The sequence below is a fragment of the Oryctolagus cuniculus genome, chromosome X (genome assembly GCF_051225735.1).
Source record: "Oryctolagus cuniculus isolate XC-2025 breed Fujian yellow rabbit chromosome X, ASM5122573v1, whole genome shotgun sequence".
NCBI lineage: Eukaryota > Metazoa > Chordata > Mammalia > Lagomorpha > Leporidae > Oryctolagus > Oryctolagus cuniculus.
Window position 1 is genome coordinate 39,141,771 of NC_142888.1, and position 18,922 is coordinate 39,160,692.

The 18,922-nt window shown below is 36.5% G+C and overlaps 1 protein-coding gene across 6 annotated transcripts in view; it reads left to right on the forward strand.

The window, feature by feature from the left end:
- The window catches only part of KLF8 (KLF transcription factor 8), a 274,709-nt gene that overhangs the window by 23,134 nt on the left and 232,653 nt on the right, over positions 1 to 18,922 (forward strand). For 3 of the 6 annotated variants that reach the window (XM_089323930.1, XM_089323931.1, XM_089323928.1), the window contains exons 3-4: positions 12,489 to 12,612; positions 13,075 to 13,122. The gene's annotated coding sequence lies outside the window, so the exon portion shown is untranslated. The remainder of the gene's footprint in view (positions 1 to 12,488; positions 12,613 to 13,074; positions 13,123 to 18,922) is intronic. The other 3 variants (XM_089323929.1, XM_017349867.4, XM_051827724.3) reach the window with 1 other exon arrangement.

An 18,922-nucleotide genomic window follows, 5' to 3' on the forward strand; every position in this document is an offset into this window, starting at 1 on the left:
TCATGAGTTTCCAAGGCTATGGAAGCCCCTTGAGTTCTCTGACTCTTATCTTGTTTAGACAAGGTCATAGTCAAAGTGGAGGTTCTCTTCTCCCTTTAGAGAAAGGTACCTCCTTCTTTGAAGACCTGTTCTTTCCACTGTTCCCTCTTAATTTTTATGATGATCTATTTTCAGTTTACTTTATACTCATAAGATTAACCCTACACTAAGAGTTCAACAAATAGTAACAAGAAAAAAACACTTCTTCAACAGAGACAAGGGCTGTAAACAATTTTTTATATAATTTTCTGTTTTCTCTAATGAGTGCATGCATGTATATGCAAAACTCTCTTCTCATATTTTTTTTCTGTATTAAGGATCAAAGAGGAAAACCAGGACAACTGTGACTTTCCTGTGCCTACCATCTGACCTGGATTCTGTTTTCCTTTCTGTTTAATAAATATGTATGACCTGATCTTAAGATTGTAGTTCATATCATTCCAAATTACTTCCACCCATGGGAAAGTCAGTAAAATTGATTGTATTGCCTTAATACTTAGGCATTCCTATTTGTAAATTGTAGCATAGATTGATAATCACTTTTCTTCTTTAAAAATTGTTATGGCACAGCACGTAGGCCGTGGCGGCCATTTGGGGAGTGAACCAGCGGAAGGAAAACCTTTCTCTCTGTCTCTCTCTCTCTCTCTCACTGTCTATAACTCTACCTGTCAAAAAATAAAATAAAAAATTTTAAAAAATTATTTATTTTGAAAGTTGAAGATACAGAAAGGGAAGGGAGAGAGAGAGAGAGAGAGAGAGAGAGAGATTCCATTTGCTGGCTCACTCCTGAGATGGTCTCAATGGGTAGCCTTGGGCCAGGCTGAAGCAAAGAGCCAGGAGCTTCATTCAGGTCTGTCACATGGGTGGCAGGGGCCCAAACTCTTGGAGCATCTTCCATTGCTTTCGCCAAACCATTACAGGGAGCTGGGTCAAAAATGGAGCAGCTGGGACACGAACTGGCACCCATATGGGATGCCGTCATCACAGGTGGCAGCTTACCCACTTTGCCACATTGGAGGTTTCTGATGATCACTTTTTAAGAGAAAGACATGTCTCATTTTGGTTATATTTATTAAAAATTAATTTATATTTCAGAGTTAATCACAACTTTTAAAAAAGTATCCTGGAATTTAAGAAATATGGAATTACATAATCCATTCATTCAGAAATTATGTAATTTTAAAAGGAATCATTTAGCATTCAGTTTAGCCAAGTGGCTTAGCTCATCTATATGTAAATTTTACCTTTTGTCTATGAACTCTTTGAGGGGAGAAACAATTCTCATCTCTTTATTTCTGTTACATAGTATAGTAATGGTATCTAAAAGGTGCTCAATAAATATTTTTGACTGGAATTCTTCTGTCTTCTCATCCTACTACCCATAGTATGACTGGGTATAGGGCAGCCAAAGACTTATCAATCATAAAAAATCAGGCAACTAGCTCAGCTAGAAAAAAATTAAAGATCTCAATGACTTAAAGCATTCCATCAAAAGTGAGCAAAGATAACCAGAAATTCCAACAGCTGAGAAGACCCACTGCTCTTTTCATACTTCTCTTTGAATCTTAGTAATGAGTACAAATTTCCCAAGTACAACTTTAGGAACATGGTCATTCTTCCCATAATACCTGCCCCCCCGCCTCCACCTCCTTCTCCCTCTCCCATTCCCAGTCCTATTCTCCATTACAAAAAAAAAATTGAGTCAAGACAAGGGCTTTCACTTCTAAAGATTTCCTTTTAGGTGCTCTCTTAGTTATCACAGATTAGGGAGAACAGCACTGCACTTCAAATAGCTTTAAGTTAATCCATTCAGTGTTATCATTCTCCGTTTTTTCTTCCTGGCTGTGATGATATTCAGTTATTTTCTGTTCAATCAACGTTCTCTAATATCTACTTCTTCAACTTGAAAACTATCAGTCAGTAAGCTTCCTTTCAGCTTATAGTTTTAGCCAATTCTTCTGTCAAAAGTCACAATGTAACAAGAGCAGGGAATGATGTCATCAACACATGTAATGTTTACAAATGTATTGAGATCCTGCTCCTCACATCCAATGTATGATTCAGCTACCTGACCGATTTGGCATGGGGGACAACTTCAAGGACACTGAATGTTTTACCTTATGTATGGGTATACAACACTGGTTAAACTTCCTGGGGTATAGTCAAACTCTCAGGGTCACTAGATTTTGCCTAGGAAAAGCATAGGAAAGGGGATAGGAGATCACAGGAAGCTGACTTTTTGGAGTTGGGGTTGGATCCAACCTTTCTGGTGTCTACATTTTTTATAGCTCAAGGAGAGCCAAGTGTACATCCAGATAATAAGTCTGAAGAGCATAAGAATTAGTCTGACCATACTAAGTGCTCGTGAAGATGTGGAGGACTAAGGACTCATAACTGTTAATGCAATTAGAAATTGGTACAAAGGCTTCAGAAATAGTTTGGCACTACTAGGAAAGGGGAAGACTTGCATAGTCCATGTTGTAGTAACAGTTTCAGAGTCTGAATTTGTACAATATCCTCATTATTTATATGCCCATTGAAGTTTGAGAAACAGCAATTGGAACTCTCACACATGTACACAAGAAGACTTAGTCAAGAATATTCATTCTATTATTGTAATAGGGAAAGAAAACACAACAACAAAGAAAATCCAAATACCAGTCAATAGGCAAATGAATTTTTATATTTTGATAAAATGTAGAGCAGTGCAAATAATTTACTGGAGCCACATAGATAACTCTGAAAAACATAATATTGAGGTGGACTGCAAAGGTCAGGATGCATAAAATAAGTTGCCACATGCAAAAATTAATAACATGGGGACCAACATAGGCATTGTGCCTGTGGTGAGGGTATCCAATAAGAGCACTGGCTGCTCCTCTTCCAGTCCAGCTCTCTGCTAAGGCCTAGGAAGACAATGGAGGATGGGCCCCTGCACCTGCGTGGGAGACCCGGAGGAAGGTCCTTGCTCCTGGCTGTGGATCGACCCAGCTTTGGCCACTACGGCCATTTGGGTAGTAAACCAGCCAATGGAAGACCTTTCTGTCTTCCCCTCTCTCTGTCTGTGACTTTACCTCTCAAATAAATAAATAAAATATTTTAAAAATAATTAAGAACATTTATAGTTACATTTTTAAAATTTATTTGACAGGTAGAGTTAGACAGTGAGAGTGAGAAACCGAGAGAAAGGTCTTCCTTCTGTTGGTTCACCCCCCAAATGGCCGCTATGGCCAGAGCTATGCCGATCCGAAACCTGGAGCCAGGTACTTCCTCCTATTCTCCCATGCAGGTGCAGGGGCCCAGGCACTTGGGCCATCCTCCACTGCCTTTTCAGTCCACAGCAGAGAGCTGGACTGGAAGAGGAACAACCTGGACTAGAACTGGCGCCCATATGGGATGCCGGTGTCGCAGGTGGAGGATTAACCAAGTGAGCCATGGTGCCGGTTCCTATACTTACTATTAATTCATATGTACTGAAACTATAAAAAAAAAACCTGCGAGAGAATAAAACCACAACATACTGGAGAGTAGCTACTTTTAAGGGGGAAATCAATGGGATTTTTTAGAGGGTTATTCAGTTGTCTTGAATCAAATTTACAATGCTTTATTTATTTTACAAAAATTATTTAAACAAATTAGCAATGTGCTATAATTTGAAGTAGCTACATGCATTTTCAACATTTTATTTTTTTGTAAAATTTTCAACTGAATTCCAGAGAGAAAATAATCTAAAAGTATCATGATTGTGTTAACATAGTTGCCTAAGACATACCAAATCTTTTATCAGTTTCTTTTCTTTTTCTTTCTTTCTTTCTTTCTTTTCTTTTTTTTTTTTTTTTTACAGGCAGAGTGGACAGTGAGAGAGAGACAGAGAGAAAGGTCTTCCTTTGCCGTTGGTTCACCCTCCAATGGCCGCCGCAGCTGGCACGCTGCGGCTGGTGCACCGCACCGATCCGAAGGCAGGAGCCAGGCACTTATCCTGGTCTCCCATGTGGGTGCAGGGCCCAAGCACTTGGGCCATCCTCCACTGCACTCCCTGGCCACAGCAGAGAGCTGGCCTGGAAGAGGGACAACCGGGACAGAATCCAGCGCCCCGACTGGGACTAGAACCCAGTGTGCCAGCGCCACTAGGCGGAGGATTAGCCTATTGAGCTGCGGCACCAGCTATCAGTTTCAATATCTTAAGTAAATAATAATTTCTTAAATTTATTCACATAAAGAGATTTCATGTATTTCATAGGTACAATTCTAAGAAGAGTTTTCCATTATTTTGTGCCTTCTTATGTTTGTTTCCTTAATGTTTTGTAATTTCATTGTACAGATCTTCCACATCCTTGGTTAAATTTATCCCAAGGTATTTACTTTTTTCTAGCTATTTTGAATGGGACTGATCTTGCAAGTTTTTCTCAGCAAATGCACTGTTTTGTATACAAAGTCTATTAATTTTTTGTTTGCTGATTTTATAACTTGCAACTTTGCCAAGATCTCTTATGAGTTCGAATAACCTCTTACTGGAGTCTTTTGGTCACCCATGTATAGGTGCATATCATCTGCAGACAGGGAAATTTGATTTTCTCTTTTCCCAATGGTATCCCTTTGATTTCTACTTCTTTTTCATTGCCTGTGTCTACATTTTCCAGAAGTATATTGAGTAGTAATGGCAAAAGTGGACATCTTTGTCTGGTTCTGGTTTTGAGTGGAAGTACTTCAAGCTTTTCCCATTCAATACATGTGTTTCATCATGCATTGCCTTGATTTTGTTGAGGTATGTTCCTTCTATACCCACATGGCTTCAGTTTTTTTTTTTAATCATGAAAAAATTTTGTATTTTATCAAATAGTTTCTCTGCATCTATTGAGCTAGTCATGTGGTTATTATTTTTTTATTTTCTGAATGTGATCCATCACATTTATTTATTTGTGTATTTTGAAACCATCCTTGCATGCAAGGGATAAATTCACTTGGTCTGGGAGAATGAGCTTTCTGATGTGTTGTTGGATTTGATTGGTTAGTATTTTTTTTGGAGATTTTTGCATCTATGTTCATCTGTGATGTTGGTCAATAGTTTTTTTTTATTATTATATCTTTTGCTGATTTTTGAATGAAGGTAACACTGGTTTCATAGAAGGAGTTTGGGAGGATTTCTTCCCTTTCAGTTGTTTTAAATTTGTACTAATTCTTCTTTAAATGTTAGATAGAATTCAGCAGTGAATTTTATTCTGGGCATTTTTGGGGGGAGGGGTCTTTATTACTGATTAAATCTGGGTATTGGTTATTGGTCTGTTTAGGATTTCTTTGTCTTCATGATTCAGTTTTTGTATATTATATGTGTACAGGAATTTATCCATTTCTTCTAGATTTTCCAATTTGTTGATATATAGCTGTTTGCAGTAATCTCTGATGATTCTTTTTATTTATGTGGTATCAACTGTAACATCTCCTTTTTCATCTCTGATGTTATTAATTTGGATCTGCTCCTTTTTATATTTTGATAAGATAGGTGAATGATGTATCAGTACTGTTTATTTTTTCTGAAAAACTATCCTTCATTTCACTGATTTTTTGCTTTGTTTTTGTTTGTTTAGATTTTATTTATTTCTTCTTTCATTTTTATTATTACTTTCCTCCTACTAATTTTGGTTTTGGTTTGTTCTTGTTTTTCTAGAACCTTGATATGCATTGTTAGACCATTTATTTGATGTGTTTCCAATTTCTTGATGTATGTAATAGTTACTATAATCTTTCCTTTAACACTGCTTTTGCTGTATCCGTTAAGTTTTGATATGTTGTGTTGTCATCTTCATTTTTTTTCCAGGATTTTTTTTGATTTTCCTTTTGATTTCTTCTGTGACCCAGTGTTCATTTAGGAGTTTGTTGTTCAGTCTCCATGTGTTCACATTTTCTAGAATTTCTTAAGTTGTTAAGTTCTGGCTTCATTCCATTGTGGTCAGAAAAGAAACATGGTATGATTTCATTTTTTCTGAATTTGTTGAGACTTCTTTGACGGCCTACCATATAGTCCATCCTAGAGAAAGTTCCATGCACTGATGAAAAGAATGTGTATTCTGTATCTGTGTAATGAAATGTCATGTAGATATCAATTAGGTAACTTTGTATGTAGTTTAGATTAGCTCTGTTTTTTCTTTGTTGTTTTTTTCTAGTTAATCTTCCATTGATGAAGATGGAGTATTGAATTCCTCTGTTACTATTGTGTTGGCATGGATGCCTCCCTTTAGAACCATTCACATTTGTTTAGAATACCTGGTGCCCTTTCGTGGGGAGCATATACATTGACAATAATCATATCTTTCTTCTGAATTGATCCTTTAATCATTACATAAGCCCCTTCTTTGTCTATTTTAGCAATTTTGTGAAATTTTTGGTGATATTAGCATTATTTGTCCTATTTATTTTTGCTTTCTCTTAGCATGGAATATCTTTTCTTCATCTTTCACTTTTAGTCTGTGTGTATCTTTGTTTGTAAGGTGTGTTTCTTGCAGGCAGCTAATATATGATTCTTGTTTTTTCAGTTCACTCAGCCAGTCTTTATCTTTTAACTGGAGAATTTATACCATTTACATTCAAGGTTTTTATTGATAATTAACAGGTTGCTCCTACTGTTTTTCCATAAATATTCATTTTGTTTATTTTGGATTTCCATTTTCTGCCTTCCCAGTCTTTCATGAAGCTGACTATCCCTGTTTCTGTATCACATCCTTACATATCATTTGTAAGGCTGGACAACTGGTAACAGGCTTTCTATTTCCATTTGTTTTGGAAAGACATTTTTTCACCTTTATTTATGAATGAGAACTTTGACAGATACAGTATTCTGGGTTGACAGTTTTCTTCTTTTAGGACTTGGACAATGTCTTTCCATTCTCTCCTAACCTGTATGATTTCTGATTAGAAATAAGCTGTCAATAAAATTGGGGATCCTTTAAAGATAATCCGGAGTTTCTCTTGTGCACATTTTAGGATCTTTATGTTTTACTTTTGAAAGTTTGGCTATAATGTATCTCAGTGATGATCTTTTCTGATCATATCTCTTATGATTTCTGTGTACTTCCTGTTCTTTGATGTCGCCATATTTCTCCAAATTATGGATGTTTTCTGCTGTTATTTCACTGTGTGGGTCTTTTAATCCATTCTGTCTTTCCATAGCTCAGGAACTCCTAAGACACATATCTTTGGTCATTTCATAGTGTCCCATAAATCTTGAACCTTATATCCAGGTTTTCTATTTTTTTTCCTTTTTCCTTTTTTTTTTTCTTTAAGTCTGACCTAGATATTTCCACAGATTTGCCTTCCAGCTTGGATATTCTTTCTTATGCTTCACTGAATCTGTTGTTAAAGCTTTCTACTGTATTTTTCATTTGACATGTTGAATTCTTCATTTCAAATATTTCAGTTTGATTCAAATATTTCTGTTGTCCAGAAGTATTTATCATCCATATCACGTATGGACTTCATTAACTTATGTATTTGCTTCTCTGTGTTTTTGGGTAATATTAAGATCCTTCTTTTAAATTCCTTTTCTGGCAGTTCATCAGTGTCTTCATCGTCACATTCTAATTTTGAAGTGTTGTTGTGTTCCTTTTGGTGAGTCCTATTGTCTTTCATTTCATGTTTCTTGTATTTCTACATTGATCTTTAGGCATTTGTAGAAACACTTGTTGATTTTCTCCTCTGAGGGCTTTTATCTTTGAAATATGCCTCTATGACTTATTGGAGTGTTTACTCCTTCAGCGAATATCCAGAAGTATATGTTGGGTATGGCCATGAAACTCCAGGAAATTCTCTAAAGTGAAGGAAGAGTCTAGAAGTAACACCTGGTTTGGCATGGTAGATCTCTATCATCAGTAGTGGATAGAGTTTGCTCATATCGGCTGGCATGAGCGCAGCTTGTGGCTGTTTCTGACAATGTAAACCAATTGTCCAGGGTGAATCTATAGTGACTATGCACCCCACCCACACAGGAGCATGAGCATCTTTGTGCTCCTGAGCATGAGTGTGCAACCCTTTATGATGACCCACCCCTTCACTAAGGGAACTCTGAGGCCCTGAAGCCAGACACAGTGGTTGCACAGAGAATCAGCCACACTCCAAGCTTCATTGCCCAGTCACAGAATTCTCACAGTCACAGGGCACAGGGCTTCCACAGACACAGGGAGCAGGGGATCCACTCACCATCCATACAAAGAATTGTGGAGTCCCCATAGCCAGTTGCCTGCCTGGTTGAGATTGGTCAGTGTTCTACCTTGGCATGTTGAGTCCAGGTGCCTTGATAAAGTGAGGGGAGGGAAGCAATTCACAAGTCTAAGGGTGTGAAATGCCCCTCACCAGTTCTCCAGGCCAGACTCAAAGTCTGTGGGTACTGCAGATTTCTCTCTCTGATAAAAATTCCCTAGTTAGACATGCTCAGTCGGGCTTGCCCCAAATGATTGAGTTAGAAACGAGCCAGGGGATTCCAATACAATCCCATCAAGGTGGCGGGTACCAATGCCATCTCACTAGTCCAAGTGATCAGTTTCAGTTCACAATTGATCACACTGATAGGTCTAAGAGTCAAAGGGATCACACAAACAATACTAGTGTCGGCTAATACTAACTGATAGAATCAAAAAGGGAGAGAACGATCCATCATGGGAAGTGGGATACACAGCTGACTCGTAGAATGCCAGATGTCATACTAGGCCATAAAGCAAGTCTTATCAAATTCAAAAGAATTAGAATCATACGATGTAGCTTCTCAGACCATAAAGGAATGAAGTTGGAAATTAGCAACTCAGGAATCCCTAGAGCATATGCAAACACATGGAGATTGAACAACATGCTCCTGAATGAACAATGGGTCATAGAAGAAATCAAAAGAGAAATCAAAAACTTTCTGGAAGTAAATGAGGATAACAGCACAACATACCAAAACTTATGGGATACAGCCAAAGCAGTGTTAAGAGGAAAGTTTATATCAACAGGTGCCTACATCAAGAAATTGGAAAGGCACCAAATAGATGAGCTTTTAATGCATCTCAAGGATCTAGAAAATCTGCAGCAAACCAGACCCAAATCTAGTAGGAGAAGAGAAATAATTAAAATCAGAGAACAAATCCACAGGATTGAATCCAAAAAAACTTTACAAGAAATCAGCCAAATGAGGAGCTGGTTTTTTGAAAAATAAACAAAATTGACACACCATTGGACCAACTAACTAAAAAAGGAAGAGAAAAGACCCAAATCAATAAAATCAGAGATGAAAAAGGAAACGTAACAACAGACACCACAGAAATAAAAAGAATCATCAGAAATTACTACAAGGACCTGTATGCCAGCAAACAGGGAAACCTATCAGAAATGGATAGATTCCTGGACACATGCAACCTACCTAAATTGAACCAGGAAGACATCGAAAACCTAAACAGACCCATAACTGAGACAGAAATTGAAACAGTAATAAAGGCCCTCCCAATAAAGAAAAGCCCAGGACCAGATGGATTCACTGCTGAATTCCACCAGACATTTAAAGAAGAACTAACTCCAATTCTTCTCAAACTATCCAGAACAATCGAAAAAGAGGGAGTCCTCCCAAATTCTTTCTATGAAGCCAGCATCACCTTAATTCCTAAGCTGGAAAAAGATGCAGCATTGAAAGAGAATTACAGACCAATATCCCTGATGAACATAGATGCAAAAATCCTCAATAAAATTCTGGCCAATAGAGTGCAACAACACATCAGAAAGATCATCCACCCAGACCAAGTGGGATTTATCCCTGGTATGCAGGGATGGTTCAGTGTGCGCAAAACAATCAATGTGATACACCACATTAACAGACTGCAGAAGAAAAACCATATGATTATCTCAAGAGATGCAGAGAAAGCATTCGATAAAATTCAACACCCTTTCATGATGAAAACTCTAAGCAAACTGGGTATGGAAGGAACATTCCTCAATACAATCAAAGCAATTTATGAAAAACCCATGGCCAACATCTTATTGAATGAGGAAAAGTTGGAAGCATTTCCACTGAGATCTGGTACCAGACAGGGATGCCCACTCTCACCACTGCTATTCAATATAATTCTGGAAGTTTTAGACGGAGCTATTAGGCAAGAAAAAGAAATTAAAGGGATAAAAATTGGGAAGGAAGAACTCAAACTATCCCTCTTTGCATATGATATGATTCTTTATTTAGGGGACCCAAAGAACTCTACTAAGAGATTATTGAAACTCATAGAAGATTTTGGCAAAGTAGTAGGATATAAAATCAATGCACAAAAATCAACAGCCTTTGTATACACAGGCAATGCCATGGCTGAGGAAGAACTTCTAAGATCAATCCCATTCACAATAGCTACAAAAGAATCAAATACCTTGGAATCAACTTAAGCAAGGACGTTAAAGATCTCTATGAGAAGTACAAAACCTTAAAGAAAGAAATAGAAGAGGATACCAAAAAATGGAAAAATCTTCCATGCTCATGGATTGGAAGAATCAATATCTTCAAAATGTCCATTCTCCCAATAGCAATTTATACATTTAATGCGATAACAATCAAAATACTAAAGACATTCTTCTCAGATCTGGAAAAAATGATGCTGAAATTCATATGGAGACACAGGAGAACTCAAATAGCTAAAGCAATCTTGTACAACAAAAACAAAGCCGGAGGCACCATTATACTTGTAACTTCTAATGGGCAACTTTTTTTTCAGACTCCATATATGAGTTTGATCATCATATCTTTCTGTGGTTTGTTTTTTTTCATTTAACATAGCAACTTCTAGTTCTATGCACAGTGTTAGAACTCACAGGGTTTCATTCTTTTATGGCTGAGTAGTATTCCATTGTGTATATATACATTTTCTTTATACATTCATCAGTAAATGAGTACTTAGATTGTTTCTATTTCTTAGCTATTGTAAATAGTGCTGCAATAAACATGGGAAATCTAATGTCTCTTTGAGAGACTGATTTCATCTCCCTTAGACATATACCCAGTAGTGGGATTGTTGGGTCATATGGCATTTACACTTTTGCTTCTTGAAGAACTTCCATAATGTCTTCCACCATGGCAGTACTAATTGACATTCCCTCCAGTAGTGTGTGAAATTTCTCTTCTCCACATCTTCAACAACACTAGTTATCTATGGATTTTTTGATAATAGACAATCTTCCTGGAGTGAGGTGATATCTCATTGTGCTTTTGATTTGCATTTTCCTGATTATTAGTGATGCTGAATATTTCTTCTTATACATGTTGGCCATGTTTATGTCTTTCTTTGATAGATATCTGTTTATATTTACTGTCCAACTTTAAAATTTGATTATTCAAGATTTTGCTATTTAATGATTTGAGTTCCCTAGTTATTTTTGATATTAATCACTTGGCTGATTTATGACTAGCAAGTATTTTCTCCTATTCTGTAGGCTGGATTCAATGTGGTAATATTTTATTGAGCATTTTTAAATCTGTGTCCATCTAGAATATTTGCCAATGTCTTTCTTTTTGTGTGTGTATCCTGGTTTGGTTTGAGTATCAAGGTTATGCTGGCCTCATAGAATAATTGTGGAAAAATTCCTTCCTCTTCTATTTCAAAAATAATTTAACAAGAGTTGTTAATTGGTTTAATTTAGAGGTGAAACTCTCCTGTCCTAGGGTTTTCGTTTTATAAAAGATTTATTTATTCATTTATTTGAAAGGCAGCATTACAGAGAGGCAGAGGGAGGGAGGGAGGGAGAGAAAGAGAAGGGAGAGAGAGGGAGAGAGAGAGGTCTTCCATCTGTTGGATCCCTCCCCAGATGGCTGAAATGAATGGAGCTGAGTCAATCTGAAGCTGGGAGCCAGGAGCTTCTTCCAGGTTCTAGGTGCCCCAGCTGGGTGCAGGGGCCCAAGGACTTGGGCCATTTTCTACTGCTTTCCCAGGACATAGCAGAGAGCTGCACTGGAAGTGGAATAGCCGAGACTCAAATTGGCACCCATATGGGATGCCAGCACTGCAGTGGTGGCTTTACCCGCTATGACACAGAGCCAGACCTAGGTTTTTCTTTTCTTTGGTATGTAAATTATCATATTTTATTTTATTTTTAAATTTATTTAATAAATATAAATTTTCAAATTGCAACTTTTGAAGTATAGAGGCTTTCCCCCCATAACCTCCCTCCCACCCGCAACCATTCCATCTCCCACTTCCTCTTCCAGCCCATGCTTCATCACGATTCATTTTCAATTATCTTTATATACAGAAGATCAACTTAGTATTTACTAAGTAGATTTCAACAGACTACACCCACAAAGACACACGAAGTATAAAGTACATTTTGGGTAGTAGTTTTACCATTAATTCGCATAGTACAACACATTAAGGACAGAGGTCCTACATGGGGAGCAGGTGCACAGTGACTCCCATTGTTGATTTAACAATTGACACTCTTATTTATTCCGTCAGTAATCACCCGAGGCTCTTGTCGTGAGCTGCCAAGGCTATGGAAGCCTCTTGAGTTCAGCAACTCCGATCTTGTTTAGACAAGGCCATATTCAAAGTGGAAGTTCTCTCCTCCCTTCAGAGAAAGGTACTGCCTTGTTTGATGGCCCATTCTTTCCTTTAACAGGAAACTTTATCAGTGTTTCAGCTTTGCTCCTTGTTATTCAGCTATGTGGGATATTCTGTTTATTCATGATTCACTCTTGGTAAGGTATATATGTCCAAAAATTTGTCTCTTTAGAACTTCTGGGTTATTGAATTTGTTTGTATATAATTGTTAACATTAATCTCTAACAATGCTTTATATTTCTGTGATGTCAGTTGTAATGTCTTCATTTTCATCTCCGATTTTATTTATTTGCATCATCTCCCTTTTTTTCTTAGTCTAGCTAATGGTTTTTCAATTTTGTTTGTCTTCCAAATAACCAATTCCTCATTTCATTGAGTTTTGTTATATTTCTTAAAATTTCTTTCTCATATATTTGTGCTCTGAGGGTTACTGTTTCATTGCTTCTGCCAATTTGGATTTGATTTGTTCTTCTTTTTCTAGGTCCTTGAAGTCCAGTGACAAATTGATGAGACCTTTCTACACTTTGATGTAAGCATTAATTGCTATTAACTTCTCTCTTACTACTGCATTTGCTATGTCCTATAGGTTTCAGTATGTTGTGTTAATATTTTCATTTGTTGTAAGGCATTTTTAAATTTTCTTCCTTATTTTTCCTTTGAGCCATTAGTTTTTTAGCAATATGTTGTTTTATTTCAATATATTTATGAAATTTCCACTGGTCTTCTTGTTATTAATTTCTAGTTTTATTGCATTATGGTCATAAAAGATATTCAATATAATTTTTATTCTTTTACATTTTAAAGCTTTTTATATGATAATATGATCTATGCTGGAGAATGTTCCATATTCTGTTGAGATGATTGTGTTACCTGTAACTGTTGCATAGCGTGTTCTATAAATGAATATCAGGTCCAGTTGATCTCAGTTGCAATTTAGCTGTGCTGTTTATTTGTGGATTTTCTGTCTGAATGATTTGTCCATTTCTGAAAGTGTGATAAAAATCTCCTACTATTACTATATGAGAGATTATCTCTCCATGTGTGTCTATTCATATTTGCTCTATGTACTTATATACTCCAATATTGCATGTATTTATATCTATAATTGTTATTTTTCTCCTACTGTATTTAGTCCATTTTCCCTTAAAATAATTGGTAGGAGAGGTTTTACAATTGTTATTTTAATACTAGTTTTGTGTTTTTATTGTAGTTCATTTTTTTCTTTCTCTACCTTGTACACTCTTCATTTGTGATTAAGTGATTTTTCTGTAGTAGAATACTTTCACTCCATGTTTATCAGCTTTGGTAAGCCTATTATAGATTTTTGCCATGTGGTATCCATGAAGCTTACAAAAAAGTTCTTTTAGTTGTAACAAGCTATTTTGGGATGATAATAACAACATTGAATATAAATATAGGGAAAGGGACAAAAAGCAAAGAAATCAGAAATACCAATAAGGAATTCTACAGTTGTGCCCCATCCTTTATTTTACCTCTTTTATATAGCTATATTGCCTTCTCTTAGCAATTTAATGTAGTAATTATAATTTTTAAAACCTTCACACTCAAGATATAAGTCATTTATATACCATATTTACAAATATTAAAGCATTCTGAAATTGGTTGTTTGGTTCCTGTTACCAGTAAATCTTATATTTCCTGATATTTTCACCTTACTTGTTAGTGTTTCTTTCAGTTTGAAGAACTCTCTTGCAAGACAGGTCTGGTGATGATAAATTCTCTCAGCTTTTTTTTGTGTGTGTGTGTGTGTGTGTGTGTGTGTGTGTATGAATGTGGAGAAATAAGCACCTTCAATCATTGTTGGTGGATATGCAAAATTGTCCAGTCACTTTGGAAAAGAGTCACAATTTCTCAAAAAGATGAAATAGAGGAAGAAATTTAACCTAGCGGGGAAAAATGGTGGTTAAGAAGACCACATCCCACAGTGGAGTACCTGGGTTCAATACCCAGCTCCAATGTGTAATACCAGCTTTCTAGTAACAAAGACTCTGGGAGGCAGTAGTGATGGTGCAAGTGGGTTCCTGCTACTCACATGGAAGACGTGGGTTGAGTTTCTAGCTCCTGGCTTTGGCTCCCCATATGTTATGGGCATTTGAGGAATAAACCAGTGGTTGGTACTCTCTTTTTATCTCTTTACCTCTATATTAAATAAGTAAAAATTAGGAAAATCAGAAAAATAAAGATGAATTCATTACCATGTGTCTCAGCAGTTCCTCACATTTGATATGAATCAAAGATAAATTAACAATATATGTGCATAAATATTTTTTTGTGAATGTTCATAGCAGTAATAACCATAGTAGACCAAGAAAAAGAAACAATCCTAGTGTCCACCAAGTAGTGGATAGATAAACAAAATGTAGAATAGCCAACCATAGTTTGACAAATAATTAGTGGTTACAGGAAGAACCTCAAAAGATTATGCTAAATGAAAGAAGCTATATTCATTTATTGAAAAAGACAGCATTCATTCTTTTTATGACTGAGTAGTATCCCATCATGTGTATATACCAGAATTTCTTTTTCTGTAAGATTTATTTATTGGTTTGAAAGGCAGAGTTACAAAGGGTGGGGAGGGAGGGAGGGAGAGAGGGAAGGATGGAGAGAGGGAGGGAGGGAGGGAGGGAGGGAGGGAGGGAGGGAGAGAGAAAGAGAGAGAGAGAGAGAGAGAGAGAGAGAGAGAGAGAGATCTTCCATCCACTGGGTTCACTCCTCAAATGGCCACAACAGCCAAACCTGGGCTGATCTGAAGCCAGGAGCCAAAAGCTTCTCCTGGGCCTCCCAAGTGGATACAGGGGCCCAAGTACATGGGCCATCTTTCGCTGCTTTCCCAAAGGCATTTTCAGGGACATGGATTGGAATTGGAGCAGCTGGGATTCGAACTAGTGCCCATATGGAATGCTGGTGCCACAGGGTGCAGCTTTAGCTGCTGCACCACAGCACTGGCCCCCACAATTTCTTTATTCAGTCATTAGTTGATGTATATCTTGGTTTATTCCATATTTTAGCTATTGTGAATTGAGCTGCTATAAACATGGGAATACAGATAACTCATGCAAGAAATAGCTGATACTTTTTCATTTCATTGAGGTATAATCGACATAGAATTGTATTTACAGTATACAAAATTATGTTTATATACAAATAAATCATAAAATGATTATCACAATCAGGTTAATTAACATATCATCACCATACATAATTACCATTTTTGTGTGATTAGAATATCTAAGATCTATTCTTTTAGCAGATTTCAAGTAGACATCACTGTGCAATCAACAAAGTCAGTGCTACGTATTAGATTTCTAGGACTTACTCTTCCAAATAATTGAAACTGTACCTTTGGCCAACAGTTTTCCACATCCCACGACTTTCAGCTTTTGCCAACCACCATTCTTCTCCCTTCCTCAGTTTCAACTTTATAGAATACACATGTAAGTGAGATCATGAAGTATTTGTCTTTTTGTGGCTGGCTTTTTTCAGTTAGTACAATGTCCTCCAGGTTCATCCATGTTGAGCTAAATGCCAGGATTTCCTTGTTCTTCTTTTTTTTAAACTTTATTAAAATACTGAATTTATTTCACATGTATGTATTTGTTTCCCTACCATTTCCACGTCTAATCACTGCTACTACTGTGTCATGTCATAACATTCTATACATACTTAAAATCAAGCAAAGAGTGGAGTTCTGTCTTTAAAAACTAAAAAGGTATTTTGGACAACACATTGTTGGCAATGGAACCTGGACAATATTTTTCTTTTTTTATGTGTGGAAAGATTTTTTTTTAATTTAATGAATGCATTTTACATAGATACAACGTTAGGAATATAGTAGTTCTTTCCCCCCATACCCCCTCCCCAGCTTCTATCCCACATCCCTCTCCCTCTCCCTCTCCCATCTCCTTCATTATGGTTCATTTTTAGTATGACTGCATATACAGATGACCAACTCCATGCTAATCATAGACTTCAACAATTTGCACCCACCCACACACAGAACATATAGAGTACAGTTTGGGGAGAGAATTTGCAGTTGATTCTCACATTACAATTCAATAGGGACAGCGGTCCTCCATGGGGAGCAGGCGCACAGTGACTTCTGTTGTTCCTTAACAATTTTTTTTCGTTCCTTAACAATTAACATTCTTTTTTATGACATCAGTGATCATCTGAGGTTCTTGCCATGGGCTGTCAATGTTATGGAAGCCTTTTGTGACCCTAGACTCCAGCAGTATTTGGACATGGCCATAAGCAAAGTGGATGTTCTCTCCTACCTTCAGAGAAGAGTGCTGGACGATATTTTTGAAACACGATAGGGAAAGTGCTTACTCTACATTATAAAAAGGACAGTAAGATAGCAACTGTTACAGAAATGAAATAAGATGGGAAATTTTAACAAACTGTTTAAACTGTTTAAGCTATTTTTTGAAATAGACTTCCTCCGCTGGCAAAGATCTTGAAAATCCTCCTGGTCAGTCATCCGGAAGTGATTCTTCACATAATTAATTAATTTGGCTTCTATTTTGGGAAGAAGACCACCTTTTTCTTACTTGTTTGCATTTTTGCTTTAATGTCTTCTACATAACCAGGTCCTTCTGATGTTTAGGGATTCTTTTTCCTGTTTTTTGAAGGATCTTGGTATTGATGGTTTTGAGCCTTTCCCATTCTGGTTTGAATTTTGTGCATTTTTGGCTGGGGTATCTCATATAGATTTCTTCACTGGAGGTTTTTCTTCAGTCTCCTCATCATCAAAGTCATCATCTTTATCATCATTATCATCATCATCATCTTCAAATAATTCATGAAAATGTGGAATTAAAATATATATTAATTTTGGCACAAAATAATAGAAATTTCCATGAATTTTTTGAAGACCCAGCTTATGTATACTCATATCACATTTTCTTTATCCATTCATCCATTGATAGACAGATTGCTTCCAGATCTTAACTATTGTGTATAATACCATACTGTACACAGGCATACACTATCTCTTCAACATCCTGGTTTCAATTTTTGTGGACATATAACCGGAAGTATGTGTCTAAGAAGTGAGATTTCGGCCACCCATGTGGAAGACCTTGATAAAGCTCCTGACTTCTCACTTCGGGCCTGACTCAGTCCAGGCCATTGTGGCCACCTAGGGAGTGAACCACCAGATGGAAGACCAGTCTCTTTATGTCTCTCCCTCTCTCTCTGTAACCTGACTTTCAAACATATATGTAAATCTTTTAAAGAAATCAGTCATTTCATTACAGGATATATGTATCCCAAGTGGCTACTTAATTGGTGTGACATATGACAGCCTTACTCCAATTTTATTTGGAAGATTTTGCCACTTTGGCTTCTAGTTCCTTTCTACAGACATATATACAAGTTTGTGCTTTCCAGTATTTAACATTAACTGTTAACATTAACTGTTGAATGCTGTATTTAAAGAAACTGATATTCTTATTTTTGAAATCTCACTTTTACTAGTTATTCTCTTCACAAGAATCCCTTCAGGAATGCATGCATTCCAGTGCATACTTTCCAGTTTGTTTTTGTTATTAAAGTTATTTTTACAGCTTTTTAGAGGAATAAATTATATACCATAAAATCTATTCATTTTAAGTTTCTTGCTGGATGAGTTTTGGTAAATGTCACAACCAGAATCAAATTTTAGAACACTTCCTAATAAAAAATAATTCAGTGAGTATGTATCTAAAGACCACAGGTAGGTCTTGTCCTTTTTCCATTTTATCTAGAGGAAACATAGCTGTATAACTAGAAATAACCTGAATTTTTGTTTTCATAAAACTCATGGTTAGCTTTAACTGAAACTGCTTCTCTGTAACTTTTGTCCTGATTCCATACTTTGTTTCACATTGCAGTAAAGGAGAAAGGTAGGAAAATAAATAAGATAATTTAAGTATTGTATGTTCCAGAAAATAAAAACCTTCAATTTATCTTGAGGATACAAAGGCTACAAAGGCAATGTTATGTCTAATGAGGCAAATGGAGGGATGACAGAATAATGTTTGGCACCTGAAAGATAAGAAAAAATGGACTTGTGTAGGCTGGAGATTTGGAGTTCTCTAGATAAAGGACACACAGAAGAAAAACATAGAATAATAAAATAATTGTCCTGCTTCAAGTACCTATAAGCAGTTCTAGAAGGCAAAGACATATAGGAAAAGAGGGAAATGTAGTGAACTATAGCATAGATGGGAGCACATCACAGAGGACCTTATTTATTATGATTGGTCCTTATAGTATCTTTATAGGTAGTGGATAGATATTGACAGATATCATTACTCTGTGAAGAA